The following is a 21213-nucleotide window of genomic DNA, read 5'->3' on the forward strand; positions in this document are numbered from 1 at the left end:
CCTCCCCTATTTTCTTTCTTCCATGACTTTCTGTCTGCTCCTATTAGATTCCCCCTTTTCCAGCCCTGTATCTCTTTCACCAATCAACTTCCAAACTCTTTCCTTCACCCCTCCCTCCTTCCCAGTTTCAATTATAACCTTGTGTTTCTCTGTCCCTTCCCTCCACTTTTTTACTCTGATTCCTCATCTTTTTTCTCCAGTCCTGCTGAGGGGTCTCAGCCTGAAGTGTCACTGACGTTTTTTCCATAGATGCTATCTGTCCTGCTGAATTCCTCCAGCATCTTGTATGTGTTAACACACAGGACATTTGCCTGTTGCTGGTGTCGCTAGCTGAACTATGGGTGTCTTTTTTAATGTAATAGATGGTTACTGGGTAAATTCACAGGTAAGCCTTCAAAAACATTCCATGTTTCTGCTTCCATCTTCATTTGATGTCTTGGCCAGCTGAAGGAAACCGTTTTTCACTGAACATCAGAAGAAAGGTGTTATCATAAATGCTGATGGTAAAGAAGATATAGTCCAACAGCAAGTTTAACATCAGTAAACTTGATTTGTTAATTTTGATGACATCAGAATCTTTCTTCCAGAAAGCTCTTCAATTTCCTTAGTAGCTTGCTAAGATTCAGCATGATACCTAACACTTCTGCAAACTTTTACAGATGTATGGTGTAGAGTATATTAACTGTGTTACATCACATCCCTATCTCGTCACTTTCAGGGAATTGTGGATCTGTATTCCCAGATCTCTCTGTTCTACTGCAATCCTCAGAGCATTGCCAGCACCTAATTGTATCTGCCATTTTTTCAGCCCATGTTCCAGCTAGTTCAAATCCTGCTGCAAGCTTTAATAGCTGTCCTTGCTGTCCACTGTGCCCGCAGTCTTAGTATCATCCACAAATGTGTTGATCCAATTACCACATTATCATCCAGATCATTGTTATAGATGACAAACAACAATTAACACAGCTCTGATAACCATGCATACCACTAGTTACAGGACTTCAGTCAGAGAGGCAACCATCCACTACTACTCTCTGGCTTCTCTGACAAAGTCAATGTAACTACCTCATCCCGAATACCAAGCGACTGTACCATCTTTACAAACCTCAAAGGCCTTGCCAAAGTCCATGAAGATATCATCCACTTGATGCACCATCAATAACTCTTGGAGACATGAGGTAAGATATAGGCTTTTATTAGCTGGAAGAAAGAACAAGCAGCAATTGACCACCACACTGCATCCTGGAGACTGAGGCCAGGGCGGTGTCCCCAATCGCCTTTATACGGGGTCCGTGGGAGGAGCCACAGGAGCAGTCAGTGCGGGGCATGTCCAGACAGGTATATGTAGTTCTCCACACCACTACCCTTACTTCATCAACTTTCCTAGTAACCCCCTCAAAAATATCTGCAAGATTGGTTACACATGACCAACCATGTACCCTGTTGACGACCATGTTGACTATGACATGATGATAATGTTGACCATCACTATACTGATACTTACATATCCTGTCCCTTAGAATAGCTAAGGGCATAACCTAGTACACGTAGTGCTCTGTCGGTGAATTGAATGCCTTCATCCATTCATCGCCCTCCTTGATATGGACTAGATTGTAGGCACTCCAGACATCTAATTTTGTGAATACAGTACCCTCATCCTTGAAGCATTTAGAAACCTGCACCAGTAGGTGAGGTGGAGGTCTGAATCAAACCTGTGCCAAGATCTTCCTTTATATACTCCTCCACTGCACTTGCTTCTGGGCCTGGACTGCATGTCTATGGCACAGTCATAGAGCCAGTGTAGTGGAAGAGTCACAGTCTTTCCCTTGCTAAAGACCTCCTCTAAGTCCTTGTAAAGCGAGGGTATTTTGACTGGTTTAGGTGTTGCTGACTCCTCTAGACCTTTATTTGAGCATGACTCCTGAGACTTCTTTGTTGACAGGGACGATTCAACAGGCTTTTGAGTTCTTCCTCCAAGCTCATGAAGTTTATCTGTGGAAACAATGGCCGAAGCAGAGTCCAACTCCCTGCCTGTATCCACAGGCAATGGCAGTGAGACATTACAGAGGTTTCTTGCATCCCTCAGCTGCTTGGGCTCTCCTTGGTCTTCTGACCTAGAAGTTCCCTCTCTCTAGTTCCTGTGGGATTCTGACTAGACTGTGTTGAGACCATTGTCTAGAATTGGCTTGTCCACTCTTTCAGACTGGACTAGGTCTCCAGAAAGTCTCAGGTTCCCTTGCACTGAAGCCTGCTGTCTTATAGGTCATTGTCACTACAGAGTCTGTGAGCACCATGCCATAACAAATCCTCTTACAATGACTGGAGCAAGCAATGATTGTCCCCTCTCTCCAGTCCATAGATGGGTTATGATGGGATAACAAAGATTACCCGAGGTTCAGGGGTTGAGTGACAGGCAATAATGCAGAAACTAATGTCTTCTACATGGCCCCCTATCCTCACCTGCAATTCCACAGTCTGTTGCTGGATCTGCCTGGAACCTAGCCGGCGGCCATCCAAGAGAGTTGCAGCCAAGGACTGGCTCAACTCTCGCAGTGTATGTCAAACCAACGGGTGGTTTCGACATCCAGAAAATTACCTGCTGCCCCTGAGTCCCTAAAAGCACTCACCTGCCTTAACTTCTTACCCCAGGTGAACTCCATCTTCAGCATGAAACCAGAATCTGTGGGATTGGAAGTAGTGATTGCTACCATCACAGTTCTCCCCACACTGGACGGTCTAAGCAGTTCCCCAGGTGGCTACAGGTTATCTGCTTCCCCGCAGTAAACACAGCAACCTTGATTCCAACACCAGAATCTCTCATTGGCAGAGAGTCTAATACAACTGACCTGCATGGGTTCGACTGGATCTTGAGCAGGCAATGGGATAGTCATGGCCCAAGGTTGGGGAATGAAACTTGGGTTTGTGCGGTCTGGGCTCGGACCAGCGCTCTTTGACCTCCTGAAGTGGTCCTACGTTCGCTCTGCCAGATGATTATCGAGATGGATGGACTGGTCAATTAGAACCTTTAAGTTCTCTTGTGACTCTCCCAAGGTGAAGGCATCTTTCAGTTTGTCTCAGAATGTCCAGGGCCTCCCTCTTCCAACCATGGTCCAAAATTCAATTGTGTAATTGGCCACTTAACCCCGCTCTCCCCCCATTGAATCTTCTTCAGGCGGTCTGAGGCTCGGCTGGCTCCAGCAGGGTGATGAAACACCTTCCTCACGTTGGCCCTGGATTCCTCGGAATCTGAGAAAACCTCATTCCTAATGCGCGGTGACCTAGGGCGGGGCTCTTCCAGTCAGAAGAGAGATAATGAAGGCCACCTTTCCCTGCTATAAAGGGAACCGGGATGACTGGAGTTCAAATATCAATGAGCATTGGACGAAGAAGCTGTGGCAAGAACCTCGGTCACCATCGAATTTCTCAACAGTTGGAAGATGCACTGGCTCTGCAGTGCAACTGACAGTCTCACCTGAGCGACTTTGGCTTCCTCCCTGCATTAGTTGGCACATGGTGACTTGAAGTTCATGTATCTCCAGGCTCTATCTGGAAATATTCTCACTGTGGCTGGCCACAGCTGATAAAAGACAATGATACCCTGCTGTTTCCATGTTGGCTCAATTGTACTATGATGAGAGTACTTGATGAGGATGGTTTGGACCCAAATAGTGGGGTATTCAAAGCAAGGTTCGAGACACAGTATCAAACTAGATCTGAGCACAAAACAAACACCTGGTGATATCACTTATGATTAAGCACTGAACCTATGGTCAGGCATTCCTTAAATACTCAATTCTTGGCACCCTAAACATGAAGATCAATCAGCAGGATATCCCAAACCCTTAAAGAGTCTGCGTCAGCTATTCGTACTCTGAAGAGTTAAGATGTTTAAATCTTGGATGCTGGCGTGGTTGGGAGCGTCTCGCATCACTACCACTGATATATCCACTACTGATGTCAGGCTTAAATTTCCCAGCTTACTGTTAAACCTTACTTCAACAACAAAACAATATTAGCTATCCTCAAGTCTTCCTGCACCTCACCCATGTTTAAGGCTGTTGTAAATAACTCTGCTAGGACCCCTGCACTTTCTGCAGAAGGTGCAAGAGAACACCTTGGCAGGCTCTGGGGATGTAACCAGCCTAATTTACCACAAGAAGGCAAGCACTTCCTCTTCCATAAAACAGGTATTGCCCATGACCTCAATTCTGCTTTTTCCTCAGTTCTACAGCCTTTGAGTCCATCTCCCAAGTAAATACAGATGTAAAACATCCATTTAAGATTTCCCACATCTCTTTCAGCTCCATGAGCAGAAAACCACACTGATCTTCAACTAAACCAATTTTGTTTCTTGCTATCCATTTGCTCTTCATCTATCTGCAAAATTCCTTGGGATTCTCTTCATCTTGTCTGCCAGAGCAACCTCATGCCTTCTTTTAGCCTTCCTGATTTCCTTCTTAAGTGTTCTCTTGCATTTCTTATACTCTATAAGCACCTCATTTGCTCTTGGCTGCCCATAATTGCTATGCACTTCCTTCTTCTTTGTAGCCAGGACCTCAATACCTCTCTAAAGCCAAGGTTCCCTCAATCTCTTAGCCTTTTCTTTAATTCTACAGGAACAGAAAAACCGCTGTCCTCTTTATATTTCATTTTTGAAGGCCTCCCACATAACTGAGAATATTTTTTGCCAGAATCCCAATCCATACCTGTCAGAGACTTTCCGATGCCATCAACATTGATTTTTTTCTTCAAAGTAAAACCTCATCTCAAGGACCGGTCCACATCCTTCTCCATAATTATCTTGAAAGTAATGGAATTCTGATCACTAGATCCAAAGTGTTCTCTTATGCACGCCTCTATCACCTGCCCTGATTCATTCTTTAATAGGAGATCCAGTACTGCACTCTGTCAATTTGGACCTCTCTGTATGGATTGTGTTAGAATATTCACCGCTGGAGAACAGATAAAGAAAAATGGCTGAGGAGGACGGGGAGGAGCCATTGAGAAAGGCCCAGAAAATATTAAGAACAACAGATGGTATGTGCCCAACTTCATAAACTGTGATAACTTGCATAAAGTTGAACAGCAGACATTCATTTATCATCAGAATCCAGAACATGAGGACATGCATGTTGATTATTGGCAGTGTTTTTGCTGAATGTCGATGAGTTATGTTTCATAAGCAACCTACCAATCCATTTCTGTACGGTCTGGTGCTAAAGTTGGCAGAAATCATCTACGCCAGTTTTTCTGACCAACATTCTGTTGCAGGCCATTTCACAGAGTATCACCTCACTTCATTAGTTATACAAAGGAAGAATAATGCTCCATTTATCACATGCCAATGCCAATGTTTTTGCACACACCATTTCTCTCTGTATTCTAGTTAATTTGTTTACAGTACATTCCAGAATTATATTTAGGAGTAACACATCTGTTGTAGACTTTACATATTGCTTCAGTAAACTTGCTTCATATTTTGCAAGCAGAAATATACACTTAACTTCACAGCAGAGTTGATCGCACCTCACAAAAATTGTAACCCAACTCTCTTCCCAGTATGACTCACCTCTACTATGATTGATAGATGCAAGTTATCTCTGCAGGGGCATATTAAATAGTCTGTCAAACAGAACACATACTCCACTTCTTACTTACATATTGTCCACTTAATTTATTGCTATTGTGTCAGAGTCCTAAAATTGAATACAATTAGTATTTATATTGTGCTTCTACAGTGTAATTGTGGTCTGGATGAAAATTTACCACTGCTGCATATGTTTCCAAGTGGATGGGAAAATCATCTGTAAAGGGTACGCAGGGATCAACACTTCTAAAATTCAGATTTTATCTATGACTTCCAGTATCCAATCTTGAGGATTCTGAATACACAGGGCAAATGAGCACAGGAATCTATTGTTGGCTAAAACAAGAATTGGGCAGATAGTTCTATTTGGGTTTCAGGTCTTGTTCATAAGGCCATCATTTATTGGACATTCTTGATTGATTTTCAATCAAGACAGAGGTGAGGAACCTTTGGAGATGCAATGGTATGTATGGAACTGTTTTTTGTTTGATAGAATGTTGCAAGATTTTGTCTCAGTGTTGATGAAGACCCAGCAATATATTTCCTTGTCAGAATGTGTATGATTTGGAATGGATTTTGAAGGTTTTTCCCTTCCAGAATTTAAAAGCTGTCGCTTTGTGAATTGATGGCAAAGAAGCCATGACAACGTGCGGTTACAAGTTTTGTTGGCAGAACACCTCATGAGTGATGGGGCACAAACTGTCACCTGCACTGGATGGTGCTGAGGTTGTTCAGTACAACTTGAGGCACACTTGTCCATGCAAGTGTTAAGTACTTCATCAACCTCCTAGCCCTTGTCCATGCTGAAACAATTGATGCCAAATGACCAGCCTCTGATGAAGTCTGGGAGGAACATCTAAGCCAACATAATTAAAATGGTCCTTAGAAGAAACTTAATTGATGCAGGACCCAGAATTTTTATTTTTTTATGAACAGGAATCTTCTATAACAGAAATTAACATTTCCTGTTTTGCTATCAGAGGCGGAAGACCGATAGCTCATTAACAGTTCCTTAACAATCATACTTGAGTGTAATTATATGGAGATCTCTCTTGAACAATTATATTACAATAAATGTAATTTAGAGAGGAATAGTTCTTCTTGTATTATTTTTCATATTAACTTACATTATTATACTTCTAGATTTTGATGGCCGGTTGGAGTACACCTCAATTTCATAATGTGAACCTTACCCAGATCATCATCGAGATCAAGTTCAGCATTGTTTCCTGAAGGGTATGTTGGCCCCATCCCATCTCCTTATAGTTGGTTCCCATCTACACAGTGGTCTTGTCAAGATGTTACTCAAAAATGTATATTTTCATAAAGTTATTGTCAGAGACACACAGCTGAAGCTAATATTAATAATTATATCATTCATAAACAGTGAGAGATGAACAATTCTAATACCCGAGGTAACTGGTCTGTCAGATTATGCATTTATGTTAAGGCAATGCTGACTTCAACTTGCTCCTGTCAATAAATGCCAAGGAACTTCTCTGGTCTGTGGGATTCCACTATGCATATGCAAGTTAGTGTCAGGCTATCGATTCATGACAATAATTTAAAAATTGGCCCAGCAGGAAACTGCTACAAGGCCATCTATTTGAACTGTTTCCTTACTATTCTTGAGATGTCTGCAAACAAAATTTAAGGTCGATTCACTCCCTTACTCTCCCTGCCACACTCTTAATTTTGCTCCTGCAATTCACTTTCAAAATCCTTTCCCTGAAATTTACTTTCTGCTGAAGAGCTTTGCCTTGGTTCTGACCTGGGACCTTTTACACTAATTTGCTCTGTACCTCTGCTAGGTTGTCAGCTGACTGCCTCCATTCAACTAAGGATCAGGCTTTAAAATCCATTGGGTGTCATGCTGTAGGTTTCTGCAAATAAAACAAAATGAGGCGATTAATATTTAACAAAACTTGTTACACAATTTATTGAACTCCAAAACCTATGCAACAAAAGTGTGCTAAAAGCCCTTTGCATAACAACGTCATCACATCAGACCAATCTGTCAGAGTGAAACCCCAACTCAAAGTCCGTGGTTGAGAATTATGTACGTTTCTCCCAATTACATTGCCAAGCACCGGAGCACCCCCCCACCCAGAATGAATTTAAACCAGTATTGTGAGCCTGTCTGGAGATCAGACGAGCTACCTGCGTTCCACAGATGGAGGAACTGCAGGAGAGTCTGGCTCATCATGAGGTGATTTGACAAATTCATGGTCATGTTGTGAAGGCAGGGGATGCAGCGGAAAGCTCCAAATCTTGATGGGCCGGTATAAGACGTTCTACCGAAATACATTCAGGTTTACCCCTCTTACCTATAAAAAAGTATTTCTACCCCTTCCAAAGCACACAAAGAGCTACCATAAGGGGCCTAAGGGGATGCTGATGTGTGTCATGGTGGATGAAAACAATGAAGCAGAATGTAGTTCAAAAGGAACTCAAGATCGCTGTATGTCATACTAGGAGGTAGGAATAGCTGAAAAGGAATTGATCTTACTGAGGAGGGTAAAACGCCTTTGACAGGCCAACCAGGCAGTTGTGTTGTCACGAACAAACTCACCTGGCCAAGTACCAACTCAGCTGCAGATGACTGTAGGTCCTCCTTTGGAGCAGTTGCGAACCCCCGCAGAACCCGTGGAAGCCAACCATGCTAACACTCGTCAGTCAGGGAAGTTTTCAGAGCAGTCTTTCGGGAGCCGTGAAACTGCCTTCGGCCATTGTGATGATGTGATGATGTATCCTAATGGTCAGCTTCTTGGCCATAGCAGCCCAGAGGTCTGAAATGAATTCAGGACTACGGTCAGAGGAAATATTAGACGGGGTGCCAGACCGAGCAACCCAGGTGCTGATGAACACCCGAGCCATGTCTGCAGCCATCGTTAATGCTAGACGGATGACCTCTGGCCACCTGGTGGTACGGTTCACCATGGTAAGGAGGAGCATGTAATCGTGGAAGGGGAGAAGAGGATCAAGAATGTCCACATTGACATAGTCAAAGCATCACTTAAGAACCTCAAAATGTGCCAATGTTGCCTGTACACAATGGTTAATTTTTGCCCGCTGGCATTCCACACAAAGCTGCAGTCCAACCCTGCACATCCTTTCTGAAGCTGTGCGAAAAAAACTTCAGTGCAACCAATTTCTGTGAGGTCTTTTGGCCGAGATGTGAGAGGCCATGTGTGGAGTCAAAAACAGTCTGTCTCCAGTCTGCGAGCGCAATGGAATGAGAGCAACCAGTTGAGACATTGCACAGGAGAGAAACCCCAGCTGCCCCGAAACTTAATGTAAGCCAGCCTCAGGCCCGTGACTGTTGTTTGATAATCCTGGTCGTCTGGGTCAGTAACTTAGTTGGCTGCCATTCCACCATAATCAACCCCTAGGTGTACATCCTTAACTGTGAGAGGCAATCGACCACAGCATTATTTTTGCCCTTGGTATGTTGTATATCTGTTGTGAACTCTGATATGTAGGCCAGATGGTATTGCTAACATGCAGACCAAGGGTCTGATATGTTGGCCATTGTATGTACGAGGGCTAACAAATGCTGTGAAATAGTGACCCGCTAGAAGAAACCAAAAATGGCAGACAGCCAGATAGAAACCGAGAAGCTCACAGTCAAACGTGTTACATTTCCTTTTGGGGGGGGGAGGGGGTACGGAGCTGCCAGCTGAAGAAGGTGACTGACTGCCGCATGACCATGACCAACTATTTGTGCACTGCATCCACAGCATAGTCTGAGGCGTCAGTTGTAATGACTATGAGTGCATTGGGGAGTGGGTGTCCCAGTAGGGTCACATTAGAAAGAGCTGGTTTGGCATCATCAAATACCCTGGGTATGTCCGCTGCCCAGTCAAGCACTTGATTAGGGATATTGCCTTTAAGCACACTGTACAGCGGGAGCACAAGTTCAGCAGTTTGTGGAATGAAGCGGTGATAGAAATTCACTATGCCTAAAAACTCCTGTAGTTTTTTTTTGCAGTGCAGGGTGGAGGGAAATCCACAATAGTGGCTACTTTTAATGGGAGGGCTTTTGCACCTTCTGTGGAGATGCGATGGCTGAAAAAGTAAATAGTTTACAACCCAAACTAGCATTTAGCAGGGTTAGTAATCAACTTGTGTTGGCTTAAGCACTTAAAAAGCTTGCGGAGTTGGGGTACTTGCTTGGATTTGGGCACAATGGTGACTAATATGTCATCCAGGTAAACAAAAAGCAAATTTAAGTCTCATAATACAGAGTATATCAGCTGTTGGAAAATCTGTGCTGCATTTTTCAGTCCAAACGGCATGCGCAGAAACTCAAAAAGGACAAACGGGGTTATCACAACTACTTTGGTAATGTCCTCCAAGCACATAGACAACTGGTGGTAAGCCCGAACTAGATCGTCTATAGAAGAAATTAACTGTTGGGCTAAACATGCCGAAAAGTCTCGAATATGTGGGGCCAGGTAATGACTGGGGGTGATGGCCTCATTAAGGCGTCGGTAATCGCTACATGGGTGGCAACCACCATTGCACTTAGAGACCATATGATGGGGTGAAGCCCAGGGGCTTCCAAGTCTTTTCATGTTGGCAAACTATGCCTTCATGTTTGCCAGCTTTTCAGGGCCAAGCCTACATATGCAGGCATGGACTGTTGGGCCAATTGAGAGAATGTGGTGCTCGACCCTATGTTTTGCGAATGTAGTGGAAAATGTGGGCTTGGTGAGGTTTGGGAATTCACCCAACAGTCAAATAAACTCAGATGCAGTTATGCATGTGCTGGACAGAGTCAATGTGAGGAACTTAATGGGGGAGCAGGGTTTCAGCCCAAAGTCCTTGATATCCACAAGCCAGCAGTTATTAAGACTGACTAAATGTCATTGGGCACACAGGAAATCTGCACCGAGCAGAGGTCTAGCCACTTTAGCCAGGACGAAGTGCAATGTGTAACCTCACCCACTGAAACAGAGTGTCATCTGTTGTGTCCAATAAAACTGGATCTTTCTTTCACTGGCAGCCTCCACTGAGGTTTTGTTGCTCTTTGCCTTCTCATTAATAGGCAATGCTGGCAGCAAACTCACTTGAACACCTGTGTCTTGCAGGAGCATTGCCCTATAAGGATGTTTGTGAAGAGTAGTGGATGACCCTGACAACTGAAACCCCCAGTGTTCACTGACCTCTGATGTCCCGATGCGTCGACACTTCCTAGTGTTCATTCCAAAGACATCAAGGTTAAAGCACAGGCCCGATGTTGTCTGTTTTGCAGCTGCAAGAGTCCTTATGCTGGGGGCTTTGCTAACCAGGCTTATTGAGGTGGAGAAAGGAGGAGGAATGATGCACTGATATCTCGCTAAGCGTAGACTATCAGCCATTTTAGCAAGCTCCCTGTAGTCCGTCACAGGTGCACTAGCAAGACAACACAAACTGGATCACACATTTGCTGCAAGAAGAGTTCTTTAAAAATGAAACAACAGTGGTGATTTCCCAGGACAGACTGCATGTAGTCCATTAACTCTGAAGACCGGGTAAGGAGAGCAACTGCTTAGCGCGCTCAAACTCTGATAGCCCAAAAGTATGTTAAAGGTGGATTTTCAGTGATTGATATTTATCATATGCAGGCGGTGTTCAAGTAGGCACACCACTCTCACAGCTGTGGAGTTGCTACCACATAGAAATATTTGCTGTTGTCAACTAAGATTACTTGCAAGACAAACTGGGCATCAGCTTGTACAAACCAAATGACGGTATTTTTGCTCCCAAAACTCCAGCAGTTTCAAAGCGACTGTGTTGGCCGACATATTCAATAACTCCCAAGTTGCCTTAGAGCATTGGAGTCACCAGTGTAGGTTTCCACAGATAAAACAAAGTGTGGCGTTTTATGTTTAACAAAGCCCGTAACACATTTTATTGAACTCCAAAACCTACACAACAAAAGTGCACTAAAAACTTTTTACATAATAACATCATCATGTCAGAGCAGCCTCTTAAAGCGAAACCCTAACTCAATGTTGATCATTGTAAATTATGTACATTTCTCCCAATTATATTAACCTACAATGCTACTGACATGCAGCTCATTTCACACTTCCTTATCCAGCTCCCAGGTCAATTCCCTCCTAAATATTTATTCATAGCAATAGTCAGAATCATGATTAGGCTGCAATGCTCTTTATTGCTTCTTTATTAATGATCAATTGTTCATTATGATAATAGTGCACATTCTAACTTAATTTTCTGTTCTTGGGTTGTCCCACTACTGCTGATAATAGGGGTGAGCTCCTTTCCTGCAGTGATAGAAAAGCAAAAGACAAGCTTGCAGATGCTTGAAGTCAGGAAAAGCAAAAGAAAGTGCTGGAAATACTCAGCAAGTAAGGCAGCGCATGTGCAGAGAGAAACAAAGTAACATTTTAGGTCAATCACCTGATGGTTCAGATGGATTGATGTGAGATGTTAGCTGTTATGCTCTTTACAGATCTTGCCTTGTCTGCTGGATTATCTCCAGTGTTTTCTCTTTTGATTCCTTTACTACACTGTAGATCATACCTTGAAAGAAATCTACTAGACTGCTACTCACAGGTTCAGTTTGTATAGTCAACAGAATGGGTTGTAGATTTGGGCAAATGTTGTTTTAAAATGTGTCAACGTCCTTAACCCAAATAAGCATTAACTGTGTCAGTTCATTCTTAGCACTTAGCCTTCTTCAATAACTGATGGATTCAACCCCACCCTCTCGACAATAAAGTACCCCCATTTTGCCTAATCGTGACAGAGCTACATCACCTGTTACTGGCCCTAGTATCAAGTGCATAATTTTAATATCAGGTTAAAATAAAGCTTCAAATAATTGAAAAAATTAATACAGTTAATTAACAAAATTAAATAATAAAAATTAATAATATAGAAAGTTGTAAAATTTGTCAACTCCATCTTGGGTACTAGCCTCTGTAGTGTCCAAGACATCTTCAAAGAGCGGTGTCTCAGAAAGGCAGCATCCATCTTTAAGGACCCCCATCACCCAGGACATGCCCTCTTCTCCTTGTTACCATCAGGAAGGAGGTACAGAATTCTGAAGGCACACACTCAGTGATTCAGGAACAGCTTCTTCCCCTCTGCCATCTGAGTCCTAAAATGGACATTGAACTCAAGAACACTAACTCACTTTTATTATTTCTGTTTTTGCACTATTTTGAATTTAGCTGTTTATTATGTATATATATATATATATATATATACTTACTTAATTGGTTTACTTATTTAATTTCCCTTATATTATCATATATTGCATTGTACTGCTGCAACTTAATTAATACATTTAATGACATATACTGGTGATATTCAACCTGATTCCAATAAAGCCTAGGCTTTTAAATGCAATACTTTGACATTTTTACAACAGTTTCTGCCCAGAACTATTAATTTCTTAATGTTATAAAACAATGTACAGTAAAACAGATTCCAAATCTGTGAAGGTAATGTGTTGAAATCTGGTACATGAATCCAGCATCAGCCCATAATACTAGCTGGAAATTAATATAAACAGCATTATTAACAAGAATATCACGAACTAAATTGTTTTGAGCCCTAATCTGACTGTGATAGTTATTGGAATGCTGATTTGGATAGCTGAACTAAGCTGAATGAGTGGGAATAGTGGGCAATGAGGGAATTCTAAAACATTTCTTCAATAATATTTATACATAAAACCCTATGATTAACTATGAATGCAGGGAGGGCTGAGGTAGAATTGAACACTAATGACAAGACAAAATAGCACTATGTTCTTATAGCATAACCTTTTATATAGAATTTACCATACAAAGTTCAATTTCATTGGCTTTTGTGCCAGTAACCAAAGATAATTTTGTATTCAATTACCTTCAAAATATTTTTCCAATAATTGACTTCTTAATGATTATTAAGAATACAGTTCCAGCTTTCTGAATACATTCACATCGTCATAACTACATTTTCACTGAAGCTGATGTTTCAGCAACGAACCACTGCCCTTCCATCTTCTGCTGTATAAAGTGTTCTGTAATTCCAAAGTATTAAACTGCATATGGATATCTATATAGTAGTTTATGTTATGTAGTATATTGTATGTATGTAATACAACTATTTTATAAAGATTCAGTGCATAGTAAATTTTAAATGGTCTCATTCAAGAGTTAATTACTGTGGAGGATTTCTTACTCTTGTGGGATAACACAAGATGTCATTCTGCTTGGCAGATGAGACTTGTGGCTGTGAAAACATTTCTCATATTCTTGGCCCTCCTCCATGATACTTGTAGGAGTTGACTCTAGGACTGCAGGAATTGGTCTGACAGCTCTGAAAATCTTTCTTCTCCTTTTCTTGGCTTTTCTTTCTGGACCTACAGTGATCCTTTACTTGCTTCTCCCTCAATCCCATTCTTTTTCTTCTTCTTAATCTGTGCATCTTGATCCTAGGAAGATGTATTTAGTTCACTGGAGTATTCTCTTACTAATCCTTCTGTTGCTCCCTTTATGATCTGATCTCTCCTCTTGGCTTGCTCATTAACAACATCATCTGACAAATCTTCTGTTTTCGTATCTCCATTGACTCTTCCTTTGGCCTTCTATTTTTCCAGCTGGGCTTCAGTCTTTGCATCCATTTTTCCAAGCAGCTTTTTGCCTCCCAGTTGAAGTTCATGCAATAACTTATAAGTGTCATTCCCATAGGAGTTTCTCCTTACTTTTCTCAGTCCCTATACTTTTCTCCAGTATAAGTTCTTAGCTGGTTATCTACAGACTACAGTCCAGTATCTTTAAAATGCCATTCCAACTCATTTTGTGGAATGACTGGAACAGCCAAACCAGTGTCCAAGTCTATTTTAATTAATTCACCCTTCACTTCTTGTGTAAGTGATATTGTTTGTCTATTGTAGGTTTTTACGCTATAAATCTCAAGGCTACCCACTCCTGTGTCACTCTCATTATTATCATATTCTTCACCAACAGGATGCAGAGTTTTGAAACTGCAACTTGACTTCTCATCTTTTTCTCTTCTCTGTGCAGTAACTTTATTTTGTCTGTTTGTATGCATCCTCATTTTTGCATTTTCTGCAAGTTTCTCCTTTAAATCTGCATTGGTCTGGTGTATGTGAGTCTCTGCCACAATGGTAACAAAACTTGTAAACAGTTTCTCTTTAGACATTACAATTTTGTTCATATTCACTTTCATTTCTGACTGCATTTCAATTACATCGCTGTCTGCTGTTTCCATTGATGCTGCTATTTCAACTGCTCTTTTAAATATAGGTTGTTCTTCAATTAGAGGTATTTAAAATGCTTTCCTGTAAGATTCCACAAACTAAGTGATTTCTCAGTGCATCATTAAGCCCATTCCTGAACTGACAATGCTCAGATAGCTTCTTTAATACAGCCATGTATGCTGAAATAGGTACAATGATTTCAATGGTTTTAATTCTAAGTACCCCTGCATTACTTTCATGATATTAACAAAGCTCATTTCAGCTAGTTTGGTTGGAGCAGTTACACTTCAAAGTAAACTCTATGCCTTTAAACCCAACACCTCAGCAAAACTAGTTCTTGTTTCTCACTGGGTATTTCATTTGTTTTATAATACTGTTCAATCGGTTTCACATATATATTCTAGTTACCTTGTGTATAATCAAACGAGTCAATCTTTCTGATGTAGCCAATAATTTCTGCTCCATTTTTATGATTATTATCATCCAGTACTCAGTGTTATTGAAGCCATCAATCCTACCATTTTCTGTTTTTTTATATATATATGATCTTCGTTCCTTTTGTAAAGAAAACATGCAGCTCCAAAAAAAGTGCTGCACTTTTTTTTTAACTCGACCATTTCTTGCTGCACATTTATTTAAATTTGAATATCTCGTGCACTTCAACAGGTAGGTAGTCATCGTGGGATCATTATAAAAATACCTCTTCACCACTGTTATGTTTTGTACCTCCAAAATATAAGACTGATTGAAAAGAAAAGACAAATGTGAATCTAACCTTATGTCTACTTTAACCGAGATGCACATATACCAGGTGGTGGTGTGATGATGTATGCTGTCTATGTACTTTTACTTATAACCCACAATGCATCATTCAAACCAGCTGACTATGGACACACTGCTTATTGGTATTGGTCCATGGATTAAAAAAGGTTGGGAACCCCATTAAGATTGCTTAATCAAGTGATATATTTACAATATTACTCAAAGATGACTAAAATATTAAATACACAACAGAAAGCACCTTCCACATCCGCATCTGCACAATGCACATGGGAATATGAAACTAGATGATGTTGAGATGTGGACTCAGTGACACAGCTAATGGACCTGCAACATTACAGTTCTAGTGATCCCGGTTCAATCCTGAGCTTCGTTGTTGCTTGCCTGGAGTCTACACATTCTTCCTGTGAGTGTGTGGGTTTAGAGTCATACAAAGCCATAGAGGCATACCCTTCAGCCCACCTTGTCCGTCCTGATTGAGATGCCTGTCTAGGCTAATTGTATTTTCCAGCATTTGGTCCATATCCCTCTATTCCTTTCCTTTCCACGTACCTGTCCAAAAGCTTTTTTAATGTTATGTACCTACCTCTACACTACCTCTAGTAGTTGTTCCATACACCCACCTCTCTCTGTATGAAAAACTTTCCCCTCAGTCTCCTCCAGGTGCTTCAGTTTTTTTCCCACATTCCAGAATCGTGCAGATTGGTAGGTTAATTGGCCACTGTAAATTGCTCCTAATGTGTAGATGGGTTGTGGAACATCGCATGGGTTTTCTCCAGGTGCTCCAGTTTCCACACACAGTCAAAAGACATCGTAGTTAGTAGGGTCATTGGTCATTAAAAAATTGTCTAGTGATTAGGTTAGGGTTAAATCAGGGTTTGCTAGGCAGCATAGCTCAAAGGGCTGGAAAGACCTATTTCATGCTGCATTGCTAAATAAAATTAAAAGAAAAGAAAATGTCAGAAGTTTCAATTGAAATCAATGTAAAAGAAGTTTGATGATCATTATGGTCTGAGTGAACCAAAGTTCCTGATACAGTTCTGCTTGACTCTAAGACTCTGCTACCACACAGTAGGCTTATTCAGAAAGTCAGAAAGCATGGGATCCAGGAAAGTTTGATCAGGTGGATTCAGAATTGGCTTGCCTGTAGAAAGCAGAGGGCCGTGGTGGAGAGAGTACATTCAGATTGGAGGGTTGTGACTAGTGGTGTCCCACAAGAATCGGTTCTGGGATTTCTAATTTTCATGATTTTTATTAGCGACCTCGATTTGGGGGTAGAAGGGTGGATTGGCAAATTTGTAGACAACACAAAGTTTGGTGGTGTTGTGGATAGTGTAGAGGATTGACAAAGAATGCACAGAGACATTCATAGGATGCAGAAGTGGGCTAAGAAGTGGCAGATGGAGTTCAACCTGGAGAAGTGTGAGGTGGTACACTTTGGAAGGACAAATTCCAAGGCAGAGTACAAAGTAAATGGCAGGATACTTGGTAGTGTGGAGGAGCAGAGGGATCTGGGGGTACATGTCCACAGATCCCTGAAAGTTGCCTCACAGGTAGATAGGGTAGTTAAGAAAACTTATGGGGTGTTAGCTTTCATAAATTGAGGGACTGAGTTTAAGAGTCACGAGGTAATGATGCAGCTGTATAAAAATCTGGTTAGGCCACACTTGGAGTACTGTGTCCAGTTCTGGTCGCCTCACTATAGGAAGGATGTGGAGGCATTGGAAAAGGTACAGAGGAGATTTACCAGGATGCTGCCTGGTTTAGAAAGTATGCATTGTGATCAGAGATTAAGAGAGCTAAGGCTTTACTCTTTGGAGAGAAGAAGGATGAGAAGAGACATGATAGAGGTGTACAAGATATTAAGAGGAATAGATAGAGTGGACAGCCAGTGCCTCTTCCCCAGGGCACCACTGCTCAATACAAGAGGACATGGCTTTAAGGTAAGGGGTGGGAAGTTCAAGGGGGATATTAGAGGAAGATTTTTCACTCAGAGAATGGTTGGTGTGTGGAATGCACTGCCTGAGTCAGTGGTGGAGGCAGATACACTAGTGAAATTTAAGAGACTACTAGACAGGCATATGGAGGAATCTAAGGTGAGGGGTTATATGGGAGGCAGGGTTTAAGGGTTGGCACAACATTGTGGGCCAAAGGGCCTGTACTGTGCTGTACTATTCTATGTTCTATATGAACTCAACGCATAGACCAAGCAAGGCAAAAACAGAAACCTACTGAGCTCAGTGGATAGCTACATTTTGCCCCTCAGCTGTGTAGTTCATGTCTGACAACTATGGAAACTAGAAATGAAGGCAAGTGTTTCTATTTTGTTTTAATTTCTATGGAAAATTTAGTAAACCTGTGCTAAATATACTTTAAATTAATGTATTACTCCAAACTTTTAACATTTTTTGTTTTGAGCTATTCACATACAGTATATTCATGAAGTTTTTAAATGTACCTGTTGATTCAGAGACATATGGACGCAGTTGAAAAGGACAGAAACTACTTGGGCCTTGGAATCTGCCACCAGAGTCTTAGAAACTGGTGTTTGCGGAATGTCCAGCATAGCAAACATTAACTCATGGATTCACAAAAGGTGAGTGTGGCCAATGTTGATCACCAGTTAATATACATGAGACATTGGTAAATTCAGCCATAATCTGGGCCAGTAGAACTTTAGTACTTTATAAATGTGTCACATTATAAATGATTTATTTTGTTGGCACAGAAAACACAGTTAAGTTAATATATAATAGGGGCTCCTTTGTTTAGAACATTCTCCAAGATGGAACAGTATAATATATGTTTGATCCCTTGAAAAAGAAATAATGTTCTAGTTATTACATAATATTGCTTCATTGACGTCAAACCATTTCTAGTTATTCTGTGGGATCATCCAGTTTAGCCTTTAAATGGCCAACTAATCAGTTACTGATGTGTCCCCAATTTTTTAACCTTTCTGATCAAAATTCAGCTCTTAGCTATTTCCTATTTTCCTGTTTTCCATTATTGCGCTGTAGCATTATTTTGCATTGTATTTGTTTTTTTTTAAGAAGATCACAAAGAAATACTTAGAAACATAGAAACACAGAAACATAAAAACTTACAGCACAATACAAACCCTTCAGCCCACAATGACATGTACTTAATTTAGAAATTAACTATGTACCTATCCAGGAGTCTTTTAAAAGACCCTATCATATCCACCTCCACCACCATCACTGGCAGCCTATTCCATGCACTTACCACTCTATGCATAAGAAAACTTACCCCTGACATCTCCTCTGTACCTACTTCCAAGTACCTTAAAAGTATGCCCTCTCGTGTTAGCCATTTCAGCCCTGGGAAAAAGCCTCTGACTATCCACACAATCAATGCCTCTCATCATCTTATACACATCTATCAGGTCACCTTTCATTCTCCGCCTCTCCAAGGAGAAAAGGCCAAGTTCACTCAGTCTATTCTCATAAGCCCTGTTCCCCAATCCAGACAACTGGTGTATACACACTCCTGCTTTGATAAGAGGCTGTACAACTGAGAGCTGATCAGATGTCAAAATTGGATAAACTGCAAAGGGCTGGGGAAAACATTTCTGCAGTCTCTCTTGATGAGAGTAACCTTCGCAAAGGAAATGCTGTCTTTTCTCTGTAATGACCCAAAAGATAAGCTAAACATAGCTTCATTATGAGACAATTATGCCAAAATTACACCATGCTGTATACATTGTAATCTACAGAAAACTTCCATACAATCCATTTTCTGGAGAATTGTATCATTTTCTGAGTACCTGAGGAAATTCAAGGCTTTGTCTTTTTGGATGTGTGATGACTACAACTGGAAACGTAATGTAGGTTTCACAGATGGTATACTGTACAATAATGTAATATATTTCAGCCTGTCATTAACTGCCCTTGAGATCCAGCCAGAATTCTACTAATCTGGTTGAAAACCCTTACAACTGATTTTGTTCCTCACAAGACTTCATGAATCCAAATAAAACAGAAGGACCTACTTCAAAGCCAAAGAAGAATAGCTTTAAACCTGATCCAGGCAGAAAGCAAAGCTACAGGATTTGACTTAATTTTGGCCTTGGAATTGCTACAACAGTTGCTTTGTTTTTGGTGACTTCTCCCAATATGTACATTTCATAATTGGCTTTCTTATTGTTGCTCTTTTCAGGCCTTAGGCTGGCTCATAGTTAACAATAATTTCAAAATACTGCTCTTATTTTAAATGACTGTGCTTTTCAGTGTTCCAAAACAGCCAGATTCATAAACAGTTCAGAGAAAACCATTTATGAGCATGGAACCTCAGGTTGATTCTGATAGTAGCTGCATATGTCTGCCAACAGTTCGCTATCCCAGGAGGAAGTGTAATATATTGGAAACTCAAACCAGTCTTGTTGAGCAACTGATTGCTGCTCACATGTTTGATACTGAAGCAATGTTGGTTCAGAATAGATATGAGAGCTTGTGTAGCCTTCTCCTTCTTCAGTGTTCCATTGTGTGTTATTAATTGCCAGTTCTTCATCTCAACACTGAATTTCCCTGCACTCTCTTTAGTAGAGTACTGGCTATATGTTGCTTTATAACTGTTTCAATGAAAGCACTAAATGAGAAACAAATAAAAACTCCAGACAGTTGCCCAGTTTGAATTTTTTTTTTTGGCTATTACTTTCTATTGTTTATGGAATTCTGCTTGTGGTTAAGGTTAAGGTAAGAACATCTTACTGCTAATATACAAAAAAACAAAAAAAATCTTCTAATTTGATTGCACCAGTCATGGCTTCAGGAATGGAAGATTACAGAGGTGTTTCACAAGCGCACAAGGACAGAACAAACACTGAGCTAAAATAACAGAGATTATGGTGGTTGACATAAAACTTGGCTAAAAAACATAGTTATGAAGAATATATCTTAGTGGTTTATGAAGAAAATTCTTGAATATGTATTCAGGTTATTGAAAGCATGTCAGCCGGTGCATTGACAGATGTGCAGTATTCAAGCAGCCAGAACACTGGAGGGATTTTGTAGAGTCAGAGAAGAATAAAAAATATGGCAAGGGACAAGCCTTGGCAAGATTTAAACATTAGGATAAGAATTTTAAGTATAGGTTGCAAAAGATTTGGAGCCAATGTAAGTGACCAAGACAAGACATAGTGAATGCATTGGGATGGTTTGGGATCAAAGAGAGACAGGCAAACTTTGAATCCGCAAATATCGCATCCATACTTTTATTTACCATACCCTTTGCAGTAAAAGTCAACATTCATTTAGTTGTCCATATTACTTGCTGCCTGACTCATTGTGTTTCAAGTATTAAATCCCAGATCCTATTGAACCATAACATTTTCTAGTCTTGGTCCATTTAAATTATAGTTTGCTTTTCATTCTTCCTTCCAAATTGTATAACCTCACTTTTCTCATACTATATTCCAGCTGTCAATTTCTTGTCCACTCACTTAACCACGATATCCTTTTGCAAGCATTTTGTGCTCTCCTCACAATTTTCAAGCATACCTATTTATGTACCTTGAGTACATTTGACCACAGAACATTTGTTCTTTTTATCCAAGTCATTAATATGGATTGTAAATGATGTGGCCTATGGTTTTCAGTGA

At 40.8% G+C, this 21213-nt stretch overlaps 2 long non-coding RNA genes across 9 annotated transcripts in view; one reads left to right on the plus strand and one right to left on the minus strand.

Moving 5' to 3' along the window:
- LOC132398032 (uncharacterized) overlaps window positions 1-21213 on the plus strand; it is an 84352-nt gene that overhangs the window by 35581 nt on the left and 27558 nt on the right. For 7 of the 8 annotated variants that reach the window (XR_009513512.1, XR_009513515.1, XR_009513517.1 and 4 more), the window contains 3 exons: window positions 4888-5037; window positions 6731-6823; window positions 18064-18189. This is a non-coding gene — a long non-coding RNA (uncharacterized LOC132398032). Of the gene's footprint in view, window positions 1-4887; window positions 5038-6730; window positions 6824-18063; window positions 18190-19329; window positions 20222-21213 lie in introns of those variants that run through there. The other variant, XR_009513516.1, reaches the window with a different exon arrangement.
- Window positions 6736-19335, minus strand: LOC132398033 (uncharacterized). The gene is made up of 3 exons (XR_009513520.1): window positions 18052-19335; window positions 8160-8376; window positions 6736-7470 (listed from the first exon to the last, which is right to left on the minus strand). It is a non-coding gene; the product is annotated as an uncharacterized LOC132398033 (long non-coding RNA).

This window comes from Hypanus sabinus, chromosome 8 (assembly GCF_030144855.1).
Source record: "Hypanus sabinus isolate sHypSab1 chromosome 8, sHypSab1.hap1, whole genome shotgun sequence".
Lineage (NCBI taxonomy): Eukaryota > Metazoa > Chordata > Chondrichthyes > Myliobatiformes > Dasyatidae > Hypanus > Hypanus sabinus.